Raw genomic sequence first — 12,131 nt, forward strand, 5'->3', positions numbered from 1 at the left:
TATGCATCGAATGAAAAAAAACATAAAACCTTTTACTTAATCATAAACCATAACAAAAACAAAATCCAATGTCAACAAAAGTTCATCATAACCTAGGCGGTCTAAGGGTTTAGCCAACAACCATACTCAAGAACAAAAGAAAATAAATAGGTTCAAACAATGAATTCATAAGAAAACCATAAATTCAAACTAATAATAATGATGTTTGGCTGAGTAGGTGTTGAACCATGACGCTCTCTGCTTGAACCCTTTCCTCTCTAATTTTCTTCTTTTTCTTTCTTGGTTCCCCTTGCGCCTCTTCCTTCTTGCGTCTCTTTCCGCTCACGGGTGCCCAGCTCCCAGTCAAAACCCTCTTGAATTCATTCTTCGTTTCTTGCTTTCCATTTATTTAAATAGCACCCGTTTGACTTTTTGGGCCACCAAAGCCCATTTAATCTTGTTATTAACCGACAATTCAAAAAGAAAATAATTAACATTTGCCACAAATTTATGCATTCATCATCTCAAATGTGCTCACTATTATTATTATTATTATTATTATTATTATTATTATGTTCGACTTTTCACTCGGTGATCTCAAGTTTAGTAAAGATACTCCAATTTAGCTCAAAGTCTCTTAAAACCTTAAAAACTCACATTTGAACCAACTAAGAATAATATTTATTAAGAATATAGCCAAAAAGTATTTAAAAGTGTAGGAAATATTATATAATAAAATATATATTTTAGACCACATCACAAACCTCTTGGAGTTACCAACACTTTCATTCTCCGACATATTAACCTTAACAGTTTGTTCGGTTAACATAGATTCACAACCAGAACTATCATTTTCAGCTGTTAAAGAAACATCGACAGATTAATTAACAGGCACAGTGGAATCATGAAGTGGAGTTTTTAACTTCCACATTCAACACCTTTTTGAAACCTTTCGGTTTCTTAGGAACATAAGAATTCCATATCGGTGGCGAAACAACATGATAATCCACGGATGATTTGATGTTCTTGGTCCCATCATCCTCAGATTTAACTTTTGAAGACTTTTTAGGCATAATGTGATCGAGAACATAAGATGAAGCAGCATAACTGGTTATTTTAAATTAACACGCTCAGTCTTAATCTTGAGTGTTTGTAACTCAACTTTGAGTGCTGCGTTATTATCTATGTGCATGTTAATAACAATTTCTTTGTCCTCAACCATGTGTTTCAGCATCAAGATGATTTCCTCATCTTGTAGGATTTTCTCCCACAGCTTTTTTTCACACGTTTGAAGCTTATCATATGCTTCCTTAACATGTTTTAAGTCCAATAAAACATTATCAAAATGTTTTCTGACTTCTCTTATCTCTAGATCTTTAAATTCACACTCATCGCACAGTAACTCACATTTTTCACACAAAATAGAGTTTGATGTTACCTGATTAGCCATGAGTGCATGTTCAACTGGTTGACCTTCATTTGAATACTCTGAATCTTCATCAGTTACTTCCTCTACCACTCCATCCACTTGATCATTCTTAACTTCCACAGCAGCTGATTCATCCTCATCTTCTTCTCCAAATTCTATCTTTCCAAATGGTACATCTTCTCCATTAAACCAACCTGCAAAACTCTCAATAATATCAGGTGGAAACAAACTCTTTTCACACAAATTTTCCTCACAAACTTCAGTCACAGCCACATTCTCATTCACACCCATATCCTCTTTCAAACTCGTATCCTCCACTTTATCCTCAGTCACATCCTGACTCTCAGTCACACAATCATCCTCAACCACTTTGACCCACTCATTATCAACATGTTCACCCTTAACCTGTTCAACACATTCTTCAACCGTACCCTCTTGTCCCTCAACAACCTCAACAACATTAGCTTGGAACACCGAGTTCCGATTAAAGCCCTCATCGACTTGTGCAATGGCTGCTTTTGGTTGTGAAGTAGATGATTCAGTATGGTTCTTTCCCTTGGAAGATTCGACATCACTTTGTGTAGGACGATGATAGATTGCTTGCTTTTAATAATCTATCCTGAATGGGTTAGCCCCATTGCCATCAACAACCTTGCTTGTGCATTCCCTCTTGAAGTGCCCATTTTCCTTGCACCTAAAGCAACGAACCTTGGACTTATCAAACAAGTTTTGAAGGTGACCCCTCATGAACATTCTTGCCATTGAATTCTTGAAACGTTGAGCTCTGTGAATAAAACTAGCCATGCTCCATCTGATGTCAATCATTTGCATCTCCTCGGGATCGACCTGGTCTTAATCTTCTTTCGCCATGTTGTAGTTGTCGATCCTCCCTGCAACCAAACACTCATAGGATTCCAGAACCGACCTAAGAAATGCCATCTGCTCCTTCACTGTTTCAGTAGGCATACCACCAGTATTCTTGATGTTCACAACTATGTTACAATGTAGAACATCTGGATCTACTGCTTGTGAAATTGATGATGCTTGATACACTAGGACTGTACCAGAATAGATGTTGTTGTACTGTGGTGTAGCTGGCACGTTACCAACAACGGCTTGACCCGTTGGTTCCACACAGAAAACAGTTTGTATCTTCGGTCTTTGTGAAACAACAGATTGAGAACTCTTGTAACATAGCCCTATGTCTTGTGATACCGCAGTGCTCTTCATCTTTTGTTTCTTTCTCAGTTCCAACTCATGAGCTTTCAGCTTCTCAATGAATGTAGCATGGTTGAAACGAGCATATGCAACAGGATTCTATTGCTGAATCATTATCCCCACTCCTCAGGTAAAGCATCAGCAAGCATATCAATATACTCATATTCAAGCTTGTCAATCCCGGCCTTTTCATTTCATTCACTAGATGACAATACCTTTCAACAAGCTGTGCAAACGATTTACCTTTGACCTGGGTGAATATGTCAAACTCCTTCTTAAGCAATTCCATCTTGCTTTTCCTTATGTATGGATTACCCCGGTCTTTGTTCAACAGGGCTTGATTGCTTACCGGAATAGATTCAACATTTTCTTTTCTTTCAGAAAGGATGCCTTATCTCATTCTTCAATTTGAGACCGTCTGTAGTTGCTTCCATTCTCATTCTTGGGAATTATGTCTTCCTCCTCAACAGCTTTCCAAGTCCCATGGTTCAAGGCTTGCACATAGGTCTCGAATTTGTCAGCCCATGATGGATAGTCTTCCATCCTAAGCAACTTTGGTGGCTTATTAGAAGTATCCATCTAATTCTCCTAGTTAATGTTTTGTAGCAAAACAGATGATTGAGACACATAAGCACTCAAACGCTCCATGGTGTTAATCAAAGATTAAGAATAGAACAAGACAAAGCCAAAGTTTGACAAACGGATATGAAAAATCAGTCAACGAATATGTGATAATGAAAATCAAACGGATATGTTCAATAGCGGATATGACAAACCAATGGATATGATTTTATGAACGTATATGTAAGTCAAACGGATAAGTTAATATGGTCAATGTATACGTTTATAGAGTATATGTTTCAACGGATATCATATATGGCGTATATGTTATGCGCCGTATATGATATGCGCCAAAGACATATGCGCTATCATACATATGCGCCAAAAATGAACAGAAATGAATTTGGACATTTTGGATATGATTTTGATGATGAATTGAGTTGAAACTTGGTAGGGTTTGACACAGATGTATAAGGAATGTATGATGGAAATTTGAAGAATTTTGAACATTGAAAAATGAAGATAGAGAGAAAAGACTTGATTTCTTGTGTTTTCCAAGCAAATAATGAGCCTAAAGCTCTTATACCACTTGAAAAGACGTTATAGGGTGACCTAGAATGAACGTACGGATCTGAATGTTATCGCTCGAGCCTTGAAGTGCGGAAATCAACAAGAATGGAAGAACACAAGAAACATTAAGCTCATCTTCATAAATGTAATTAAATATTTACAAAAGATATGACTTTTACAAACCACTTTCTCTCTCTAGAATCTGACAATATGAATAAGTGTTATTGTCATGCATAAGTCAAACTATATATAGATTTGATATGAAGACACACTATAGCGCATATGTTATACGATGCATATGTTATGCACCACATAACTTTTGCGGTATAGTTGACTTATGCGCTACTAAACATTCAAAGCATACATTTGACATTTAAACAATACAAACACAAACTAAGACCCCTAGCAATAGATATTAAGCTTCTACAAGTAGTAACAACCTCTAAAACAACTTGTGCAGGCTCTTGTATAAATACAGTACCTCTTCTAGTTCTCTTCTTCTTAGGGTCATCAGTAGCGACAACTTACCCTTAGCCTTTCTTTTGCGCGCCTCAGCACCACCATCATGTCCACCAGGACCATCATCATTACCACCACCACCACCAGCTTAGTTGTCTTCGTGTTCAGAATACGAATCATCTTGTATCAAACGATCATTCGGTGGTGGCTGATATAACTCACTAGCCAACTGACCAATCAATCTTTTAAACTTTGGCTTTGTCTGCTCAGTCTTGCCCCGATAAATCATCAACCTCTTCATTGTATCTTCATTCATGTGTATTGGAAATCTATAATGCAGTGGAGACATTCCCTTTTGGAATTGGCCTTCATGAATATTTCCCTAGTAGCCAATGTTTCTTGAAAAATTCTTAGCAGCCTCTACTGTGATTGTGACAATTTCACAGCATAATCATCGTTTAATTGTAGTGCCGCTCTGATAGATTGCTTTGTGAATTCTATCTCTTGTTCAAAAATGGTGGCTTCAATCCTTTGTCCATTTATATCATCAGTATATACAACTAACCCCCAAAACTCATTAATATGGTTTCTGTAAATTACTAGATTCTCAGTCAAAGAAAATCTCATATTTGAGTTGTTTAGCCAATTGATCATCAAACCCAACTCCTGATTTTCTTCATTAATTTCCAATAAAGCACACATATTATGTTTGGGCTCGAATTTGTAAGCCATTGTATTTGCAAAACAAATAATGATTGTTAGTAATTTGAAGATATAATGTATGGATTGTAAGATTTAATGAAGAATTTTTTTTCCTCAGTAGCCTGTTCTTTGACAATAAGAGAACCTACACAAACAAGAAAGTTGATAAGTTTTAAGAACAATTGAAACCCTAGGCCCAGTAATTGGGTATCGGAAATCAGTTATCGATCGCTTACCAAGTCGGAATAGTAAGATGAATTTTTATTGATGATGATTTTGAGAGAGCACAGGGGATTGGTAGGGCACGAGCAAACAATAATTGTAGAAGGAGGGAAAAAGTGTTAGGAACTGAAGCAGTCTTATTCACTGGGCTTGATCCACCATACAGTGTGGGATCTTGGTTACCTTTAGAAGAGTTTTGACGCTTAAGCTCAAACTCCCTCTCTTCCATCTTCTGTACGAAATCCATAGCGGTTAGGGCTTCATCTCGGACATAGCCGTTTTCAGTAAGAACCATTAAGTAGGCTGAATAGGAAGAAGCTAGTGAATTATTCAAAGTGTCAATAGGATCACTATCAACTGGAAGCATTGAGAATCTATTCATTTCAGTAGTTAAATGACAGAATATAGTGATCAACTCTTCAACGGTTTCACCAGTGTAATAAGGTTAAAGTTTCTAAACTGATACTTTAACATTGACTTTTTTCTTTATTTTGTATTTTCCATGCTTCTTGATCTCAAAGCTTGATATGGTCAATGTGGAGTAAGCTTTCGTTTCAATCTCATAAGCTTTCTTCTCCTCAGCTGACATCTAAGAGAATAATTTCTCAGAGTTTCCAAGCATGACAGAGTTGACTATTATTGGGACATATGCAACCTCTAAACTATGCACACACTCTGGATAAATAGCACCCAGATGATCTTTGAACCTTAAGTCCCATTTCGGAAAATCATACAAATTGTTAAGTCTGGGACACTTCATATGATATCCAATCTCAGCATCAATAGTCAACATCTGTTGCATTAAAGCATTCTGAGAAGCAAAAGCCTAAAAGTTTGCCATGATAAATGTTTAAGGGTGAAAATTGTCAATATTGAAAGTTGAGGGTGTAAAGTAACAATCTATGAAACTTAAGAGTAACGAATAAAAATACTTTAGATGAACAAATGAAAAGTTTAACGTATGTGGTAAATCAGGTAGCGAATAGGCTAACGAATAAGGAACATTAATCACGAATGTGAGAGAGACGAATTTGCAAACAAATGTGGATGATACGAATGAATGAACAGCGCACTAATGTGTTGTTTGTAGCGGTTATAGCAACTTAACGACCATCTAACAAATGTAGCTTGAAAAGAACGAATGAGCTCAAGAAATTAACGAATGAACACTCATCTTGTTCATCATTTCCAGATTCAAATCAAATCTAAATCAATTCCAAACCAATCCAAACACTTTCAATTCACAACCAATTCACACAAGCAATCACTCAATCAACTCGTAATCCAATTCCGAACTTCAACAGACCAATCCGAACATCTCAAATCCAATCCAATTTCACGAAAATACACTTTACACAATGAACAGTTTCCCTCGAAAACTTATTTCATCGAATTTGATCAAATTAATACAATTAAATTCACACAGATGATCTGTGAATCATTGCAAACAATCCTAAGTCCAAATCAAATTCAATTGGCATGTTTCAAACCTTCAAGTCAACTATACTATACGAACAAACTGTTTTATCGAACTCAATTAATTCATTACAATTAACCAGTATAACTTAAATCAATTAACGTGAATTGAAGTCCTAAATGTGATTCAATCAGACACAAGCTCTGATACCACTTGAGAGAACCTGATTCAATCGTTTACATTACGGATCTAGTCATTTTATATGAATTACGTTAAGGTTTTACTTTAGTGTGTGTAATGTGTGTGTTGAGAGTAAATTTGGACAGAGCAACAAAATGGAATTTGATAAATAAAGAAATATATGTAGATGATGAGCACATTCGGTCTCATTCGTTAAACAATCCCTAACGAATGAACAACTCATACGCTATCATACTTTAACATCATTCATTAACATAACGAACGAGCAAATACGTTAGTCTCATTCGTGAACATCCCCTAACGGATGAGGACTGATGACACACGGACACATTCGTTATTAGCTACTCCAACAAATGTGGCAATAGATTAGCAAATGCCATATATAACTTACCAAAATACCCCTGTACATTATCTAATGTCCAAAATACATTAAAACAAATACTGAGATGTAAAAAGATGTATCAACATGTAGTGAGATTGATCCAAGAACATTGCTGTTTGATCCGTTCTAGAGACCTACATAATGCTATACAAAAATTACCGATTAAATTAGTTAAAAGCATTCGTTAATAATTAAAAAAAGTATACATGTAAAATTAAAAAATGTATTAAACTTCAAGTACCCACCGTTGTTGGGTAGCCAAAAACATAAATATATACGACAAGTTTACCAGACCAAGCATGTGTCAAAGTCGTATACGGGTCCTAAAAGATATTTTTTTTTCCAAAACAAATCTGTTTTCTTTAAAATTTATACTTGGGTATTTATAAAAAAATATTATACAAACCTGTGAATTTAGGTTTTTCAAAAAAAATTAAAAATAAACAATTTATTAACTAAAAACTATCACCAATTTACTAGTGAGGGGTAGGGGGATCAAACCTCACTATCACCAATTTATATGGGAGATAAGAGGGATGATCCTGGCTTGCCAGGATTCGAATCCTGATCTCACCCGGTTTTACCGGCTCCTCGCTGTCGTGCCGTTTGGCGGGCGTGGGGGTCGGGTTTTATCCGGGGAATCCCTCAATAGGTGGACTGCTAGGGGCTCCGTCCGTCTGGACTCGTGGCCGGCTCGGGCTACCTTTAGCCATTGGGGGCCGCGTACGGAGTACCCGGCGTTACTTAGTTGGTCGTTCAAAAAAAAAACTAAAAACTAATTAATCTACCTAATTATTAAATGTTTTAAAAAAAACATTACAAATAAAATATTAAGCTAAAAAAACATTACAATTGAAAAACTCCACTTTCTTCTCAACCTCCATCGCCACATGAGTCACATCTTCTCTGCAACTTCTTCATCTTCTCAACCACAAAAGGCTTTTGCAATTGCCACAAATTCAAACTTGGATTTTGTGGATTTTGTGTATTTGAAGTTTGACAAAGAAATGGGTTGTGGAATATATATTAAAATAGATTTTTATTGAAACATGGAGATAGTTGAGCGGTGTTTTCGTCAGTGAAAATTCCACAACAAAGTTGTCGTTGGGCGGCCCCGACAACACAGTGGTGGGTGGTGTTCGTCATTCGCGTTGGTAGCCGTGTCATCACTTAAGCGGTATTTCGATGCCCACACTTAACAACTTAAAATGTAGGTAAAATCCAACTAAATCATAACTTGCTAAAGATAACAATATTAAATTATGTCTAAATAATATCAGAACAAATAGAATTATTACAATTTACCTAAAACTCTCTCAATCACAAGGTTAGGAAATCACAAACAGGGCGCTCACATATAATAGAGAGGTTTACGGGAACCCCGAGCATTGAAATTATAGTGTAATATTATATAGAAAAGCTGGAGTCAACTTTTTTATAAGACTAATCCCATTAGCAAACAATTAACGCATTGTTTCACTATTTGAAAATAAAATAAAAAATCAAACAAGTAGACCGTTTGCACCACCAAACCAATTTGCAAACTATGTTATTGCCACATGTTAAGATATCTATGCTCTTTTTAATTTTTTTTATGTTTTCTTTCACACTAATTAGTTTTAACTATTATATTAATTTTTTAATAACTTTTTAATAATTAAGTTTTAGTAAATATCTAAAAACACAGTCTTGTTTTTTTCTTTTTTTATTTTTTCTGAACATACCGGTATAAATTTTATTAAGAACAGAGTTTATAAAATTATATATTTTTTAATATAAAATAATATTAATCGTTAGTTATTGCTGATTTATTTTATTATTTTTTTAATATTTTAAAATTAAATACATATCGTTTATTTTTAAATAAAGAAACTATTTTTATATTTATACTCACTTTTAATTAAAAAAATTCAACAATTATAAATTATATTTATAAATAAAAAATAGTGAGAGTTGGATTGCTAATGTGTGAAAAATTTGGTTAGGCTGAGTTTGATTGGATAGGTGATAGATAGAGAAATTAGTTTTGTATTAAATATTGGATTAAATTGTTTTGAGCACGGAGATAATCTGAAATATGACCCAAACCCCTAACTAAACCAAATAGTGGCGCAGTGGATAATGGTTGAGGTTATTATATGAGAGGTACCAGGTCCCACGTAATACCGGTTTTCTTTTTTTTTTTTTAGGAATAACGGTTTTGTTAAGCACGAAACTGATTCTTGAATCATTTAATATGAACAATGTTGGTCTCAAATAGTTTCACTAATCAGGATTATCTTATTGTACGGAGTCCTCTTATATATATTAATAATTTATCTTTTATTTATAAACTAGGGGCATTCAAACTACGCGTTGCGGTAAAGACACAGTAGAAATTCGATTGATATCGACACAGTTAGTTTAGGTAGTTGTATTTGTGACAACAACCGATGTGTGTAAAATAACTAAAATAGTAAAACGATAGGTTTACCTTTCTTTAACATTTGAAAAATCCCTTTAATTAAAGTGGCGTGAATAGAAAACGTTAAGAAAGAAAAAAGCAAAAGAAACATTATATACATAAAAATAGGGGTAAAATTGAGTTGATTTCTCTTGAGAACCACTTTAAATTTTAAAAGCTTGAAAGAATTCAACGTAACAAATTTCTTTTTTGAATATTTTTTTTACATATATGTAATATATAGCTTATATCTACGTAAAAAAATTATAATTCTTTTTACAAACCGATTCGACTTTTTACATTGGTATAACTAACATTTGCACTAGTGTAATCATCACACATCTTTATTTTTTCTCTTAATTCGTTTTTTAATCAGATTTAGTCTCAAACGTATATTCTGTACCTATTTAAATGATTGTATGGTCTATATTGAGTTATTAAAGTTCTTAACTCATCAAGTCCTTAAAATATTTCCCCCCCCCCCCTATAAAATTTAGGAAAATTGGATTTTAATAATCTCAACTTTTTGTTATTGGGCGATCATAATCCCAACTTTGTTTATTACCGCTAGTGGTCCCAAATTTAAAAAAGTTGGCTCTCAATGGTCCGCTGTTAAAAAAAACTTAACGACGTTAAGTTTTTTCCGAATTTCAAACTGATTTTTAGGGCTTTTGATCGAAAGAAGGATACGAGCCGATTGATGTAAAACTTAGCTCGAAATGATACTCCAAACAGCTTAATTTTTGTTAATTTGAAGTTCAAACACCCGATTTAAAGCACTAATCAAGCCATTTGAAGCATCATTTCGGGCTAAGTTTTACGTTAATCGAATTGTATCCTCCTTTCGATCAAAAGCCCTAAAATATCAGTTTGAAATTCAGAAAAAACTTAACGCCGTTAGGTTTTTTTTATCGGAGGACCATTGAGAGCCAACTTTTTTAAATTTAGGACCACTGGTGGGAATAAACAAAGTTGGTATTATTATCGGCCAAAAACAGAAAGTTGGGATTATTAAAATCCAATTTTCCTAAAATTTATATCATTTATATTTTATAAGATAGCTTATAATATTCATTAAGATACTCTTTTATAAAGAAAAGCACTATCGATGTGTCGAGTTATCGCCGGCGTGGAATTCCATTATGAGGACGTGTGACCACTTGTTTAACGGTCCCATTGTTTCACATCACTAACTGTTTCGGTTATAACCAGTTAAATACAAGAAAAATCAAGTTATCATTATCATATCATTAAAAACAATAAAAGCTATTTTTGATGGGCCACATCACTAACTGTTTCGGTTATAACTGTGTTCCCGAGTCTCATTAAAGGAGAGAAAGAAAAGGAAATGAAGAGAAAGAGGTAGAGTGTTGTGTTCCCAGGTTTCATTAAAGGAAGGAAAGGAAAAGAAACGAGGAAATGTGTGTTCTCGAGTTTCATTTAAGAAAAGAAAAGAAAGGAAAGGAAAAGAAAGGGCAAAATGAGTGGGTTTGTTTTCTTTCCAAATTAGAAAGAATTAAATGAAAAGAAAAAGAGTTATGGAAGTGAAAATGAAAAAAAAGAAAAGGAGATGAATTCCTTTCCTTTCTCTCCTTAATTTAACTCGAGAACACAATTCTAAGAAAGAAATCCCTCATAGGAGAAAAAATCCCTTGAGTCAATAATATAGATACGACTTTGAATCTAGGATCTTTCTTTTTAAAATTAGTATGTTTAAACGTCCCACCTCAATAACTTAAGCTAGAGATCATTGGCATCTAAACTACATGAAAACCTACCATTTCTATAATACATTTCCACATATAGACATAGTATAAAGAGCTTTTTTTCAAACTAGTGTTGATGGAAAAACTATTTACCAAAATAGTGTTCCCTAAAAAGTATTTACCAATATAGTGTTTTTATTTATTTTTACATTTATTTTTCTTTATATATATATACTAGGTTATTAACTCGTGTACTACACGGGTGAAAATTAGTAAAATTGTCAAGTAAACATATATGTTTATTTATTTAAAGATATATAAAAATTTGTATTAATATGAACATATAAATTTACATATATATAAGTAAAATCAGTTTCTAAGTAATCATAATTTTGAATGAAAGATTAATTTATATTATTAATATAGCTATTAATAAAATCAGATCTTATTACACTACAAACAATATATTTCATAAATAGTTAATAAAAAGGAAAAGTGGTTCACAATTTGAAAATAATACTAATACAATATAAAAGAAACAAGTCGTCATTTTCATTCAAACCCCATAACTGATTCTAAATTGAATGACCAAAATTTGATTTTTTTTCGTGTCATACTATTGGAAAAAAATAAACTTAGAGTTTTGATTCATAATAAAGAGACAAGCAAATGGATGATTTAAATACCTTGATTGATACATGATTCGAATAATGACCCAAGGGGGGGCTAAATACAAAATAGAAAACGGCTGGGTGAAGGGAAGCATCTGCCAAATGAGGTGTGTACTTGAAAAAGAGGATAAGCCGGTATTTAAAAGGATCTAAAGAAAACATGTGTTTTAA

This window comes from Bidens hawaiensis, unplaced genomic scaffold, assembly GCF_021521415.1.
Source record: "Bidens hawaiensis isolate Kalapana, Puna unplaced genomic scaffold, B.hawaiensis_p1.1 tig00029584_1, whole genome shotgun sequence".
In the NCBI taxonomy this organism is placed as follows: Eukaryota; Viridiplantae; Streptophyta; class Magnoliopsida; order Asterales; family Asteraceae; genus Bidens; species Bidens hawaiensis.